This window comes from Mya arenaria, chromosome 6 (genome assembly GCF_026914265.1).
Source record: "Mya arenaria isolate MELC-2E11 chromosome 6, ASM2691426v1".
In the NCBI taxonomy this organism is placed as follows: Eukaryota; Metazoa; Mollusca; class Bivalvia; order Myida; family Myidae; genus Mya; species Mya arenaria.
Genome location: NC_069127.1, coordinates 16,294,443 through 16,312,337, shown reverse-complemented (window position 1 = coordinate 16,312,337; position 17,895 = coordinate 16,294,443). Strand labels below are relative to the sequence as shown.

The 17,895-nt window shown below is 36.0% G+C and overlaps 1 pseudogene; it reads left to right on the top strand.

The window, feature by feature from the left end:
• The first annotated feature begins 14,267 nt into the window (after positions 1–14,267).
• LOC128237584 (uncharacterized) lies at positions 14,268–17,532 on the top strand (annotated as a pseudogene).
• Positions 17,533–17,895: the final 363 nt, after the last annotated feature.

Genomic DNA, 17,895 nt, shown 5'->3' with positions numbered 1-17,895 from the left:
GGAGGCTACTACAGCGAAATGAAGTTACAGATTTACCTTTATTGAGCAAAATAAGAACAAGATATTTTGTGTTTAAGCAAAATTAACAAATTGCATATACGAAAACAATTATTAAATGTCACAGCACAAAAATCAATAACAACAAAACGGCAGTTACGGGTATTCACTAATCGTCATTAGACGTAACGCGACTATTTTTAACAAAGTAAATATTCATGGGATTTTTTGACGATCTTAATATGCAGAATTGAGGGAAGTTCGTGTGTCAATCGCTTTTTCTATCGATGACGCGAATTCGCCTTCTTTGTATTGGCGAGCTGCTGATATTCATGATAAGAAACATGGATAATGCAACAATTTATATACTTTGAAATTGCAAACAACTAGGTCACTGCAGTACAATGTGTAGCTGTCTAGATTTATTGGAAGTGTTCCCTGCTTCGTACTTATCGTCATGGTTCATTGAAGAAAATTAGAACCATGTTCCTAAATATTGACATTGTTCTGGAGCGTGAGTATGGTTAGTATATTTTATGTATTTAAAAGTTGACAGGTTTTACCAGTTTTTTTGGTCACGCTATTTTTATCATCACGAAAGTAGTTCCGAGATTACACACATTACTCAAATGATACTGAATCCGAAAACGACAGAAGGGTGATACGGATTTTTCAATACGGCGTGCTGAAATTTCACTGTTGGATATGGAATATGAATTTGATAAGCATATAATAAATATTATTATAATTGATATGTGCCAACCCTCGTCCCGTTAAAGTGTTTGCTCAAAAAAGGTTTGTAGAGTTCTACAAGAAGAAAAATTCAATATCGAGGCAGATTTTCTTTGAATAAACCCTGAAATAAATGATTTAATGAAACAATATTAGGATGCTCATATTTGTAACCCTACAACATTTGCGAAGTTTTAACACCACTTACATAATTTCTGATTGAATCAACCGAATAAGTATTGTATCCAATATACAACTGCAACGTTTCAGTAAACACCGGCATGCCACTTAGACCAAAATATGCACAAAGAAATAAAACCAATTCAATTTTAATTATTTCTTGAACCTTCTGCATACGCCTGTCTATGAGTTTTTCTTACTTCCACGTTTTAATTCCTTCAAATGGCGTCATGGAAACAGTTCAAAAATACAATTGCACTGTGTTATCTCTGCATACTACAACCTTTAATCACTATCTACAATCCCATCAATTCCAAAACTTGAAATCTCCTGTAAGTTTGCAATAATTTAAGCCCATACCCTCTACTAAACACAAATTCACACTTCTTATCGACTTCCCATCTCGACGAATTGTCTGTAATTCTGTTATCGACAGACAATAAATGTTCTGCCTTAATTTGAAACTCAACCAACAAAACAAATTTCCCTCAAACAATTCTGCAAAAATGGATATCTAGCCTTTCCTAAATTCAATTCTACCCATACTGCCATGTTTCCACATAGAACTTCAATCTTCATATTCTTAAAGTACTTTCCCCATAATGAACACCTTCAACTAAGGTAAGCATCTTTAGCGCTGCTATATATATTTTGTTCTCCAATGTCTCCTTGGGAAACATGAAAATATGCCCAATTAAAAATACACCACAACCTATCAAACAACTATCTACATTGAAAATCTTGTCCGGTTCTTACTAACTATTTAAAGTCCTGAAATCGTCATCCTACTCTGCCTATGATTATGAAATTAAGTTTACCTAACAACTACTGGATTTTACTCATTCAAGGTTTAAAGAGCAACTAAATCTCTCTCTTGAGTATTTCCTATTGTCAAATCACAACAATACCCCTAAAATGCCACAACTTCTCAAGGGGGGCAACTCCTTTAAGGGGACTCCTCAACATCGCATTTCTCCAACAAGTTACCTAACGTGTTATAGGCAAACATGGCCTCCGAATGCTTCTTAACACCAGCTTAATCATCTAAGTAATTTAACACTGCTCTTTCCTATCATCAGCGTTAAAAAGGCAATGGTATGAGTCACCCGCTGACATACTGGCGCTGAAAATCTAAATCCCATTTTAGTACAGTATCAAAAAATGTATGTTTTTCCCACATATACGCCACTACATTATCAGGGTTGCCAGCGGACTTGAAAAGTCAGGGAAATTGGGTATTTTTTCAAGGTCAGGGAATTGTCAGGGAATTTTGAAATTTGGTCAGTGAAAAATGAAAATCCTGAAAAGTCAGGGAAAAGTCAGGGAAAAATTATTTCAAAGGTCGAAAAATATACGCATTGAAGGTCTTTCTTGGCTATGGCAGTCTTTAGGCATTTAATATTTGACTTTATCACTCTCACAGTTAAGCATTAAATTCAAATAACAGTAAACTGTGATATTAAGAAGCATTATATGTTAACTTAGTGATTATAATACCCATTATTTACATTAGAACATCATTCAGCCTAAAGACTGAAAGGCTTTGCAACCCTTGCCTCCAGAGCTGACTAACACGTAATTTCTGTTGTATTGTAGGAATATAACACCAGAAAAGAGAATTTACCTGACATTATATTCTAATCTATAGATTATTATCCTTGTTTCAGGTGTTGCGGTTTCTTTATATCATCTAATAAAGGGATTTGATGGCGGATAATATAATTAAATTACTCTGTTTCAGGCTCTTCCTTGTTAGCATGACAAATTAACAAATATGAGTTCAAAACAGACATCTTTCAATAATAACTGGCTTACGGACACAGAGTTTAAGTGTTGGGTAGGAAAAGACCCAAACAATGTGAATAAGGCCAGATGTGTTATTTGTGGTGGAGGGTCATTCTTCTTAGGAAACATGGGCAAGCAAGCCCTAAGAAGCCATGCAAAAGGAAAGAAGCATACTGAAAAACTTGCATTAGTAACAAGGATTAAGAAAGAAAATACAATGATGTCCCATCTTGTCAAGGTTGAAAGCACAACTTCAGCAGCAACATCAAGCTCAGAAGGGTCCAATCTAACAACTTCAACAAATGAGGAGATACTGGTACCAGAGGAAACAGTCCCACAAATGCTTGAAATTCCACCACCGCCAACAGAGCAGCCAATCACCAGTACAAGGCCAATATCCCAGTGGACTCTTAAAGAAGATACATTGAAAGCTGAAGTATTATGGGCTATGAAAACACTTACTTCCAAATATTCCACCAATTCCTGTCAAGGCAATAATGAGCTGTTCTGTGCTATGTTCCCAGATAGTGAGATTGCCAAACAATTCCAGTGCAGCAAAACTAAGTGTTCATATCTAATAAGTTATGGTCTAGCCCCATTCTACCATGACAAACTTGTCCAACAATTGCAGGAACCTGAACAGAGGTATGTTGTCTCATTTGATGAATCACTGAACAAAACTCTGCAACAGGAGCAAATGGATATGCTGGTTCGGATATGGGCATGAAGTTACTGGAACGATGCCCTCTGAAGTATTCGGTTGTGAGATATTTGGTATCTTTGAACCCCCAGCAAATGGCCAAACATCCTGAGTCATCAAAGGAAATGTTCAGCAAATTGCTTCAGTGCCTAATTGACAACAGAATAAGAGACGCCAAATATTGTGATATTGTTATGCAGCAGTACAGGAAATGGTTGGCCGACATTGAATGTGAGAAGAAGGAAGTGTATAAGTCTTACAGCATGGATAGCAATGAAGGCATTGACACACTATTCTACAAGGATATTTGTGGGAAGGCTGAATACCAAGAACTTTTCACAGTGGTGAAAGACATGCTTATTCTGTCCCATGGCCAGTCATCTGTTGAGAGGGGGTTCTCTGACAATAAGGAGCTATTGAAAGGGAACATGAATAAGCATACCCTTATTACGTACAGACAGGCTTATGATGGCCTCAAATCCCAGGACAAGCCACTCTCCGAGTGTGTCAGCAAGGAGTTACTTCAGAGCTGTAGGCATGCTTACCATAGGTACAGGACTCATGCACAGGAAACAAAGGTAGAGGATGAAAAGAAGCAGAAAGACAAAGAAAGGGAAGAAACTCAAAGGCAACTGGATGATGCAAAGAAGAAAACGGCAAGTCTGAGGAAGATGGCAGATAAATTGGTTGTTGAAGCTGATGAACTGGCCAAACAAGCTGAAACCAAAAACAATCTGCAGGTACTGGTCAAATCTAATGCCCTGCGGGAAAAGTCCCATGGAAAGAGAAAGGAGATGGAGTGTGAAATTAAGACAGCTGAACGTCTAGAGAAGAAACTGAAACAAATGTAATGTTACAGTCATGCCTCTCATTGTATTCTGTATTGGTCTAGCTATTTCTGTGCATGATCACTAGAAGGGCTTTTAATTACTAACAAAATCTAGTCAGAATACATGTATACCAAACTACCATATTGGCATATAACCTGCTTTGCTTTTTGCTTTGACACTAAGAAATTGTACAAGAGGATTTGTCTTGCAAACATGATGGAAACTGGTTAAATTATGCAATGCTATGTTTTTCACACTAACTTTTTTTCACACTTACTTACCATACTCATTCAAAGTCTTTAATTTTATAGTGATTATTTCATGATATGCCAAAATGAGCCCTATGTTCTTGTTTTCATGCTAATGTTTCACATGTTTCACTGACCAACAGTCACACTGTGTTTGAATAGAAATAGTTAAGAATAGTAGAACACTATGTTTGAATCATTACTTTGATGTACAATGTAAATGTTTTATATTTTGGAAAATAAATACAAGTTTACATGCAAAAATATAATGGGAGGATTGGACGGCTATAGGGGAGGTCAGGAGGCCGTTTATGTGTTTGACGATTTTGGTCAGTGAAAAACATGAATTGGTCAGTGAAAAGTCAGGGAAAAGTCAGGGAATTTTATTTCACCAAAGTGCTGGCAACCCTGATTATAATTTGAAGGGCAAAGACTAATCTGTCTATATGCTCTAAAAAATCTTGTTTGTACATCAACTATTCTCTTTATTTAGCTACAAATAATCTGACAAAATCATCTTCTTAAAGTAAATTCACTGGTTGACCCAAATACCAATGTTTTGGTACCAAATGATTTACTGCACAACTTGTACAACTACTCAAATCTAAACTGATCCGCCTGTGCTCTAGCGTCTACTTTGGCATTGTATTTAATGGAGAAATTAGTAAATTTAAACTAAATGAGTTACTTTTGAAAGGCCGAATAAAGGCTGTGTATTTCAACGCCTGTAATAAATACTCTGTAGCCTGTACTCGAAATTCCTCAGCCCCTTTGTATTTCCTATACTTCCAGATATCCTTCATCTCAGTCATACTATTCTCATAATCTTTAAAACCTATTTTAAATCAAAATTTTGGCGAAGGAAAGTGCACGAAATAAAATGGAATCAGCAGTATTTCGTTTACGACTTAGTTATTGAGATTTGTTTTATTGACAAGTTTCCTCAAGTGAATGCATACTTTGATAAGATTTACCTTTTGCGTTTTATCTTTATTAAGAATTGTTGGGATAAGAGTGAGGTTTGTGCACGTAAACTGGTTTGAACCCCCAGTAAATTTACATTTTATTGACCGTTCCAATCTTCTGAGGACGATCAACTTGATTGTTAACTACGCAGTATTTTCAACCTGGCAATTGATCTTTCGCTTGTCTTTCTAGTATGATAACCATACGACTGCAACAAATTCAAGAGCCATTTGCGTGTATGTATCAAGCACAGGATTGTCACTTGCTTCAAAAAGGGATGTAAATGTTCCATCTTTTCAGTGGAGGAAAACTACAACTCCCGTTTCAATAATGTTGAAGCATCTGTTGACCATCGCCCAAGAGAGATTTTTAACTGTCGTGGAGACTTATTGAAAGCCTCAGAAATCCACTAGAGCTCAATGTTATTAATTTATCCATGATACCGAGTGCCCGAATGCCGCCATGGTATTCAATTTCTTTGATGTCAAACAGTCCACTTTCTATTTGAGCATGACCATTCTTCCAGGAAGTAAAACACGTCTTCAAGATTGTGGTATGAAGCACTAGCAGCACAAAGTATGTGATTGTACCGTTGCCCCTTAAAATTTAGTAAGTTATTCTTTTGCCACGTTCTTCAAGGTATGTCTGAAAATGACCGCCGACACCTGATCATTCACAACCCCTACTCGTGAGTTTTGCGAGCTGTTCTAACAACTCGTGTAGTCCCACATTCAGCACTAATCATGAAGTACGGACCGTTATGGTATATCAAACCAATTGTATAAATTTTGGTAAATCTTTGAAAGTAACTGTGCATCTTCAAATATTCAGACATTTTGACAACAGCTAAAGACAATAATTAAGTTGTTCTTCACAGATGACAGTGCAGCTCTAGCTGGAGATGCAATTATTTTCCCTCATTCATCTTCATACAGTTCTATGAAACCGTTTGCCCTTTCTCTGGCACCATTGTCTTCCTTGGCTTGATTGCGCAAACATTTTTGATTTTTGGACTGCCTGCTTTAAAAGCAGTCGATGGGTGAGCCCATGACATGTTCATGGCATTAAATCTCGCCTCTTTCCTTACCGATTGCAGAACACACCTCCAATTGAAAAAAAGGTGTCAGTGTCTTATATTCTTCATATATTAGTCAATTTGTTTTACAGATAATGATTCTGGCAAGTTCTCTCATTCTTTGGGCAATGTGCTCATGCATATGTAAATGTTTACCCGATTTTTCTTATACTTCCCCTGTCCAAACTCAAGAATTAATGTATCTAAATAATCACGCACTTTCATCACTACATTTCAATTTAGTCCTTCGGAACAGTCTATAGGTAGTAGTAACCTAGAATTTTGCTTCGGCTCTTTGCAACACAGGTTTTGTGGTGTTACTACAAATCGTTTTCGACAATAAATGCGCTGCAAAATTTGCAAGGTAGTACCGCAGATTCTCTTTATTCTGAGATGGAATGATACCTCTTGTTCCTGTTGCATTCACTTTGACATTGTGTTCATAATTTCCATTCGCTACTAGTTTAATCCAAGCTTTTTTCTCCTTGGACTTTCATATTTAAAATTTTGGCAACTTTAACTTTATTTGGATGGTTTGTTTCTAGATGTTTGCGTTATTTTTTCCTGATGTCTGACCAAACCTATTAAGGTCCAGGTCAGCAGATAGAACAATTGTTTCCCCTGAATGTTTAAATATGTAGAGATATAATACTCAGAAATAAAATTGTTGGTTTTGCATATGTTATCTATTACTTTTCCAAACTTGAAAAGGATATACATGTATCTGGAAAAAAGGAAGGAAAATATGCATAGATTTAAATAAGTTACTGCTTAATTCTGAGAAACGGTGTACCGAAGTCAATCAGGGGCCATAACTTTTATTAAGGATAATATGGAGTTATGTAACCTCATTGTGTGATGGTCCTGAAAAAATGTGTGAAATATTAAGTCAATTGAATGAATGGTATAGAAGTTATTAATAAATATCCCAACCTGCTCTAAAACTTTAACCTAAGTTCCATTATCAATCAGGGGCCATAATCTGTGTAAAGAATAATATGGAGTTATCCTACCTCATCATGTGATGGCCCTAAACAACTGTGTGAAGTATTAAGTCAATTGAATGAAGGGTATTGGACTTATAAGTGAAAATCCCAGCTTGCCCTAAAACTTTAACCGGACGCCGACGCCGATGCTGGGGCGAGTAGTATAGCCCACATAGTCGAGGTAATGAAATCAGAAATAACTTTAAATCGCATAGGCTGCATGTGATGCTTCATACAGGATTACATCAGCAGTAGTGATGCGGCCAGGGAGGACAGATGATGCCAGCATCGAATGCCATTGTGTACTCTGAATGTTGGAGTTGAAGATGGTAACACGTATATCACTAGTTATAGCATCAAATTAATACATATACAAATATATGCTTGATAAAAAAGCGGTGAAAACTACAGAGGTTATGTGTCAAATGATCTGCTGTATAATTTTAATGAAATGACACATTTTTCACACAGGTCATCTTCAAGGATTTTTACCGGCGGACAGTAGTTACGCCTGCACATGGTATGTGCCGGATTCCTGAGAGGAGCACAGGCACATTACAACGGGACATTGTGTCGCACCAGGGTCACCGATGAGCAAACCATTGGCATAGTGAAACAACTATTCCAGGTAGATTAACATGAACACTTTAAAATCGTCCTCTGACAAAAAAATGATAACACTGACGTATGACAATGAATCAGTGGTACAAAAGATATAAATATAAAGTAATATTTTCTTGCAAATTGTGTTGCTAATTTTCAAAACAATGCCTTTCGTTGTCGTCAGATACTTCGGATAAAAGTGAACTGTTCCCCAGATAGGGCTTGTATGCAAATAAAAAGCTGGATCATATTGCACGACATGTGGAACGATCCCCGGGATATCGTTGCTCTGGACCCAAATGACCCCCTGATAAAAGCCGTTATCACGGGGTTGATGTTGGGGACAACCTGAATGGGAGGGTCGCCAGGGTTTACGGGGCCAGATATACTGAACGATAGGGAAACACTTTTGAAAAACAAGATATTCTTCATGTCAGTGCATAGTGTTAAATAAGGCGCGTGTTATTCTTTTTTGCGGACCATAATAGACGGCAATCATAATCTCTTTTTTTAATATAATTTCAGGTGCTGCGATCCTGGCGTCTGTGTGCCCATCAGTTCTTAATATAATTAATCCTCTGATGCATGCTAACCTCCTTGTAACATTGCATCAAGATGGACGGAAAATGTGGTATATATGTTAAAGCTATCAGCAAGGCAACCCTAGCACAAAAGGACCTTGGGGTTCGGGTTAGGAATGTAGTTTCCATATGGAAAAATTGTTTACTAGTGAGTGTAATATATATGTCGTGTTAAAGTTAACCTTAAAAATTGACTGTCTGTTTTGTTTGAAGGTTTCATTTAGTGTTCTCAAATAAATTTAACAAAGTCACGATCTACATGTTATATGTGGGTTTATTTAACTCACCACTAAAAACAAGTAAAATCAAAAACAAGTAATATCAAAGTTGCATTAAATGTCACTTAAACTTGTTCGGAATGCTACAAATCACAAGTGTGTTTATTAAACATTCAGAGCATCAACTTTTTGAATGTTAACAGTGATAACGTTCACAATGTTGTAAACTGAAAACAGAGCTATGAACATTCAGCCCATTGCGTAATAGATCATAATTTTGAGGGGCATAACTGCTCTTTTTACCTTATAAATATATATTGCACGCTAAAATGCTATGACAAATGAATGTTGATTAGACAAAGTTTTTTATTTTTCGTTTTACGGGAGCGCCGTACCTAAATATTGCAAAAGCCAAAAAAGAAAAAGTTTCAAATTCTAAACTTTTTTTATTTTTTCCGCCGCCCGTATCGTCGATCTCAGATAGGAAATAAAATTCAGTGCTATTTAACCTATCGCTAATTTTACAACAACGAGAAATTTTGCGCACAAGATGGCGGAAGCCGTTGCTTATTTTAAAGTATCAATACGAAGCATAAAAAAACATAACGAAATATTTTTAACATCTGCATCGCTAGTAGAGGCGCTCTACCCAATCTTAGAGGATGTCCATGATCAGAACTTCACACCCCCGTACATGTCCTTGTACAGTTGGGGAAAATGATTTTATCAGTGTTTATTTGTAAATGATTATTGTGAGATTATTGCTTAAGATGATTAATATTGACTGTATGAATGCCGATTTAAGATATCAAGTCTATGTATTTGTGTTGTTAACTATTTTTGGTGGAAAATAATGGCCGGAAAAGAAAATGTCTAAAGTATTTAACCAAACTTGGACTTAAACCTTTGGCAAGATATATGTCTATGACAGATAAAAGAGCCTAACTGTGTGGCTAGCAGGCAGCACTAAACCAGAAGGGATTGACGTAAACAACAACCCGGCCCATAATGCCTTTACCAAATGCCTCTTCAAAATGCAGTCAAAAAGTATTCATCATATCCTAAGGCAAGGTGAGATGATGTAAGGTGTACCTCAAAATTTTAATTGTTATTCCAAACATTTTTAATTATTTAAAATCTCTTATTGTTCTTTGGTGATCACTGTCCATATGCCTTCATTCAAATAAAGTAGTTCCATGCATAGTCCAAATAATTGTACCTTTACGGATTCTTTACGTTTTTTGATATGGCAAATCCTTACGTACAAATTGTTTATTATCAAAAGTGGGTAGTTATTCCGATCGGGATTCCGGGTTAAAGCATTTAACATCTAAAAAATATCATAAAAACAAGAAATATTACAAGATTATGTTATTTTATATCGGTTCCATACATAAAAATGTCATATCCTACGAATAATTGAGTTTGACGTGTTTTTTTCATTTCTTGCTGTCAAAACATATCGATATATACATGCAGGGCTCCTGCAAGGCTACAGGGCACAATTTTTAAACAATCGGAACATTTCGGCCATGGCCGAGTTGTTACGATTGTATTTACGAGGTCTATCTCGAAGCTTGTCGGAGGTGGCCGAGTTATTGCGATTGGGTCGAGTTGTTCCGCTTGGCATAATTGTTGTCTGTGTCAGTCAACTTTCGTTTTATTGGAAAGGTAAATAATGTGTTTTATTGCATTAAATGCTTGTTTTGTGAAAATAACTTTTTACTTACACGGTAAAATATGAATATAAACCTTAATGATCAATTGAAACCATAAAATACTTTACTTAATACAATTTCAATATTTTTCAAAACAACCCCGGTTTTTGCACCAACGCGTTTAGACGTTAGGGATTGGAAGAATCCCGTATAATACGTCTATAATTTTGGACTATTCCATGCAGAGCTGTGGTTGCCACAGCAGCTTAAAAGAAAAAGGTGGAACTTCAAAATAATTTCATTTGAATTTCCTTGGTTCTGGTCCTCTTTCAGACTACTTTAGATCAAGTGATTGCATGAAGTATTGAAACTAACCTGACATGAATTTTGTTTGTCAAAAGTCTTCGTTGGTGCCTTTACTAAACAGTTTGAGCTATGTCAATTCGTCAATAGTGTTTTAGTTAAGAATATAGGTCCATTTGTCCATCTTGCAGAGTGTCTGCTTTTATTATTTTAAACTGAACAAAAATTTCAGTTAAATTGATTGATTGATTGATATTTCATTGCAGAGAAGAAAAAACCCAGAAAGATGTTCTGTTCAATAAAGTGGTGGACACACTCAGAAGAAACAGTGTTGGATTCACTCCGATACAGGTATTTAAACAGGTCCAGAAATGTTGGGACTATCTTTTATATGAAACTTAACATCACTGACTGTTCGGTGACACTCTGCCAAGAGTGTTTGTGTCATTCCAGTCCAGTTTGTTGTATAATAAATTAACAAATAAATTTCATTCAAACATAATCTCTTCGAAATATTTGGTTTGACTGCCAAAAAATAATAAAGAAATCCAAAGATATTGTAGACAGAACCTGTAATAACATTAAATAGATTGTGATGTTGGAAATGCATATTGTGCAGTCCACTGTTTTAGTGTATGACAGCTAATAATATTGACTTTCATTTACTTTTCATTGAATCAAAATAGGAATCAGTAATTTCCAAGAAAATGACAAATGTCAAATTACAATACAAAACGTTATTTGTAAAGAGACCATCTATTGTGTGGTTATTTGTAAAAAGACCATCTATTGTGTGTTGATAAGTCATTTATGAGCTGTGTATGCAATATCGATCCTTAAATAAGTTTTTCAACAACTCTAAATAAGGTGGAAAGTACAGGCAAGACAGTTGCAACAACTTTAATATCGGTGCTATGGTACATGGATGGGCGGCATGACAGGTTTGAAAGCAGAGCAGTGGCACTTCCAGACATGTTTAAGGACTTGAGGGGATATCGGAGCTACAAAGAGCAACACCAAAAATGCCCTGAGGTAAATGAAAGATGAATATAGGTATACACACAGATTAACTCAAAAGATTAAGACAGCTTTCCAAATATATATTATGTTATGGTTAGAAAAGAACTTCTTTTAATACATGAACTGTTATAGTTAGGGCCAAAAGAGAGGTAATAATAAACATACATTCAATAAAATATTTTTGTTTATTCACCAATATTCAAACCTTTAACACATGTTGATGTTTGTATAATTATCGGCAATAGAATTTAACAAGAAATTAATGTATTGTCTGTAAAAAAAGGGAATATGTGGCAGTCATTTAAACAAAGGTTATTAATCTACATCTTAGCCGCATTCACATGAAGCTTAACAGTAATGATTTTCGTAGTGATCATCATTTAAAGTAGAATTCTATATATTATATTGAAGAGCATACATATATTATCATTTCTAAGACAAGCCATGACAAATGTACTCAATCATTGACAATGTTAGTTCTGGCACAGGTTTGTATTTTAAAGACTCAAAATAAATCATCTATGCATAATTTTCAGATAACTGCTGTGGACTTGAAGGAAAACATTGACAAACTTGGAGATCTGCTTCTCCTTCCGTGGATTTTGAATCTTAAATTTTCCAAATTCAAAGCTGCAATTGATGACTTGTTACGCGGGCTCCAGAAGTATCACAATTTCTTAGTCAGCACCGAAACGGACCAAACAGAACCACGACAATCCAAAACCAGTGAAAAACTTAAATGAAAGTTGGGTATTGAAAGTATGTGAAAGTACTCAACGGGAGGTGAATAGGACATATGAACATCTGACAGAAAGACTTCGTACTGTTGGAATGTACGAACCCATTGATATGTGTGACCTTGAGTCCTTGGGTAAGGAGAATCGCAGGAAATGGTTGAGTGAAATGACATTACACTTTCCAGTGACATGTTTTACTTAGGTATGGCAACTACCTTGGTAATCTAAACATGGTGTGGAAAATACCTCTGGACATTAGAGACAGGTAGCCGTCTGTTGAGTGCAGACTAGTTCAGGATGTACTTAGCCAGATTACAGTGTACAAAACCAGGAGAATGCACAAAGACTTTGTTGCAAGATATCGTATGTTTGCTAAACCTGCGGTGTTAAGAAACATGTTCCAGTTTTTGACAAGAGTTTGAATATTCACCTGAAAATGCAGCGGAGTCTGAAATTGATCTTAGGTTATGTGAATATTTGCTTCAGAATGAGGACACTGAATTGATGTTTGATCTCCGAAAGAACAATGGTAGGCCTCTGACAAAAGAATTTGAAAGATTCTGGACAGAACTGGACAAGTTCTTAAAAGAAAAAAGTGTAGTTCACGAGAGACGCCAGACAGATGTCAACTACATGCCATTTGCCTTGTCAGTGGAAGACCTAAAAGATCAAATCAAAGACAGGCTACCCATGGATTGCAAAATTCCATCTGTTTCTTGGTTAAAGCTTAACTTTTACCCCAGTAATCCATACAAAAGCACCACGAGTAATTACACTGGACGCTTTAAAGTTAAATTTCAAGTCCTTCTCAGGGCTCAGCATGAAGACAGTGAATATTGTCGAAACCAGTTCAGCTTCATGAAAGCTTTTGCCTGCAAGTTCAGGAATTACAGTGTATTCCAAAGCTTAGATGACATGGCCATTATTCCTGTGGGGGAACCATCTCATGCAGTCTCAACTGGGGTTCGCATCCACCATGGTGGCCTCGTTTCTGCTTCAGGTCAAACGATCGCAATGGACCATGACTTTCACATTGCAGGTGTAATTCCATCAGTGTGTTTTGTAATTGATATACCTCCCAGCGCAAATGACTCATTTTATAATGGATTAGTGAATGTCACTGTCAAGGTTTTTGAGGCAAGCTCTCCACTCAGACACTCAGCAGAAAATATTGCTTTAGTTAGAAAGCAGCTGTCAAAGGATGATGTCAACATGGAAAAATCAATACTGATCCGGTATAGTGATGGAGGCCCTGGGGTTACCTATAGATCAGTACAAATATGCAGCCTGGTTGAATTTATTGCATTGGATCTTGACTTTATTGTATGTGCCAGAACAGCACCATCAATGTCCTACCTGAATCCAGCAGAAAGAACAATGAGTGTTCTGTATCTGGCTTTACAAAATGTTGCCCTGAAGAGAGAGAAAATGCCACCCGAGTATGAAATCATGGCCAAAGGAAAGACGCTGACAGGTTTGAGAAATGTTGCACAAAGGAACTCAACATTTAAAGAGGAGTATTGTGAAAGCACAGAGATACCCATTGGGATTTTAAAGAAAAAGATTCAGGAAATTGAAATGGAAATGCGATAATATTGTTGTGCATGATGCTGCTTCTGAGGAAGAGTTGAAAACACTGCTCACAGACATGCTTACAGTTATTGATGAAGATGTTGAAATAGACACCAAACATCTAACACAGCTGAAGAGTCACAAGATAGATCAGTTCCTGGTGAAGCATGCCAGATGCCGTCACTACATATTTCAGGTAAGGAATTATGACAAAGCTTAAAGCAAAAATTACAGTACGGTTCAATTGAGTCTGATCATGAATTGAAATTGCTACACTGCTAATGTCCCCTAGCACTGGCTAAAGTGGTATTCCCTTTAAAACAGCACCCATCAGTTCAAGTTTCAAGCATGGTATTAGTTGTTTTAATACAATTTTATCAACAAATGGCTGTAGTGCATTCATTAAACATACAGCAATGGGGTAATTGATTTGTTAATACATTAGCTCATGCATTTCAGTTCCATTTTCAGATAAAGAAATGTAGTGAAGTAGACTGCTTCTACTGCATCTTGAATCCACCAAGACCACCAGTAGATGTATTTGATGCAATACAGTTCGTGCCAGACCCTACACTGGATGAAAATGGTGCTTACAAGTCATTTGAAGATCTCTATGGGACTGCAACAGATGACTCGGGGAGACCTAGCCTGACACATAAACCTCAGTTGACAGACAGGGATTAAGAAGTTCAAAGGACTATTTGTGGCATGAACGTTCAATGTAACATATCTTTTAATTTCATATAGTTGGTCTGGTGATGTTCTTGCAACTGTGTGTCAGTCTGCCTCACACTTAACTATAATGTATGGCTTATGCTTTATACAACAGCATAAAAACAGAGCTTGTTATGTTGGCCATGGCTCTTGAATGTTAGAAAAAATTCTGGAAAGGAGTGATCTTCTGAAAGCAATGACAAGTATGAAGCGCAAAAAAACCCATTAATTAAATATGATTTCAAATAGGCCTTACTGTCAAGTAAACATACAGTCTAACTCGGTCTACAATGCTAACAAAAGTATCCGTATATCAGTTCTTTCTTTGCAGCTAAAGTCCGTGGCTTTGTGCATTGTTGTGAGTGTGGGAAACGAAGAGTCGTGTACTCCAACAAGCGTCTTAACCAAGAAGAAACTGCATCGAAGCGAGTGCAGGAGGAGCTGCTGTTTTTGTGTGGCAGTTTGCTTTTTCCAGGAGGTCTGTACCAGGATACAGTAGTCGTGAAAGAAGGACAGTTCTGCAGTTCACCAATAGAGGTCACATATTATGCAGGTATGTTTGTATACTCATTTAGTGTCTTTTTTAATTTAAGTGCCAATTGTTACCAAAAACCTCAAACATTTCAGGAACTTGTCACCTTTTGACTTCTCAAACAACACTTATCTAGATAAGCCAGTTGACATTTTTTATTCCATTTATACTACCCATGAACAGATTGCAATTTTTGCTATATGCTTTGTTTTTGGTGCTTTCAAAAGATTAATTTATTGCCTTAAATCTAGCAAGTTTTGTACTCGTAACTGGTATTTTAAGCTCAATGATATTAGTTATCTGAAAAACAGTTTGGTCCAAGATGAAACAAAGGAACCAGTTAAAATGCTTTTCACATATTGTTTCAGTCAAATTTTTAGCATCAAAATTGGAAGTTTGTTTCATACATTGTGGCTTTGTTTGTGCATAGAACAGTGTATATTTTTACAGTAGTAAAAAAGCTTTTTTTACCCCATTGATAAGTCATGGGCTCAAGTCCCACCATTATATTTTGGTTTATAGACAAACCACATCTGATAAAACATTGTATTAAACGGTACTAAACCCATATCATGCTGTCAGATATTTAGAGTATTAATAATTCAAGACATACATATGCATATTGCAGGGAAGACACTGGTATTTGACCCTATCTGTTTTCACTGTGGCGACACTGAGGTGGCTGATACAGATCAAATCAGACGCTTGAAGGAACAATTCGGTATTGTTAGACCAGTTTGCAATTCTTGCCTGGATGCAGGAAAGTGAGTTGTTAACAGAAATGCACTCAAAGTGAAAAAACCCAAAGTGAAATGTTATTATTAACAGGGTGTGCAGATTTAAAGACAAGACTATAACTAAATGTGTCTCAGTTTGTCTTCAGTATTAACTTGTTTATTTCTTAGTTTATATATCTTACAGTGACCGATGACATTTAATGTATGTTTGAGAGAAGGATTGTTTGTTATATTCATTTCAATTTTATTATAAATACTTTCTGTACACATGTTAACCACTGCTAGTATTGCAACGGATTTTTATGTAGGAAATTGTTTGGTTGTGTGTTTTTTATTAAGGTCAAGATCTTGTTAGAGAATTTTTTCATAGATTCTTGTTAAGAGAGTTTTTGGTAAAAAAGGTTGTGCTAAATATTGTGTTATTGTGTTAAGTACAAAATTACCAAAAGAGATTATCAGTTTTTACAGTGAAATCCATTTAAGTGTTTATATTAAGCATTATGCTCTACTCTTTTTTATTTTTCATAGTTTTACTATTGTAATTATTTCTCAATTCAATGAAGAAATCATGATAAAAATAATATCTTTATAACTGGACAACAGATAACCTTTTAAAATATAATAGCAAGTTTACCTTTAAAAAGATACACTTTTTTAATGAAAAGAATCCTTAACTCTGATACTTACTTAAAGAAAGAACTGATACAGTTAAACAGAGACCCCTCACACTTTATAAAGGCTTTGGACTGTCTGGTATAACGAGATTGTATTAATGGCAACGCCTCAGAAGTTTATAGACTACTTGTGACACATGTTAAAGTGAGAATGGTACTTACTTTAATCATACAATATTTAAAACCAAATGTAATATATCCTTTTTAATAACAAATAACGTTATGTATGCTTGTCGAAAACCATCAGGAATAAACAATTCAAAAGAAAACAAATCGGGGGCCGCGTTTATGAAGTTATGCAATCTTAAAACACCAACACAGACAGGAAAATAACAGTATTCATAAACACTTGATTCTACAAAAGGAAATATATCGATACAATAAGGACACTGGCATATCATAATGTATAAAACACCTTACATGTGATTGCTAAATAAAATATATCGGGTTAGATTCACCACCATGGCGAATGTGAGTTAATGAAGAGTTAAACACACCAACTCGTACAAGAGCGGGAAGTTTATGCATGCAAAAACCTGCTCTTCACTACGGCACACCTATTCTCAATTATTCCTAATTTAATTGAATTTACCTTTCCAGGTATTTTGTCTGCAATACAAGACTCTGCCACAGACAATACAGCAGACGGGCCCCCTCCTGTACGCGGATGCTAAAGGCCGCTGACTTTGCTGATAGCTAAACAAAGATAATATGAAAGGAAATGTAACTCAATATCATATTTTAAGGTCTGACTTAATTTACATTTAAGTTAACCAATCAGTTTGATAACAAAAATCAATCTTGTGCTTGGACTACCTTTATTGTATCTTTTTGATCTTTCTTATTTTTGAAGCTACAATTTTGAAATTTTGATTATATGTACAATTTTGAGAACAAATATCAAGCTTTATTGATTACAAAGGTTAAACACTTTTACTCAGGTGAGTGATTTTGGGCCATCATGGCCCTCTTGTTTTTCAACTCCACAATCCGTTACCTCCACAAGGTCCAAATTCTCACGGACGAGAGAGCAGAACCTCTGCTGCC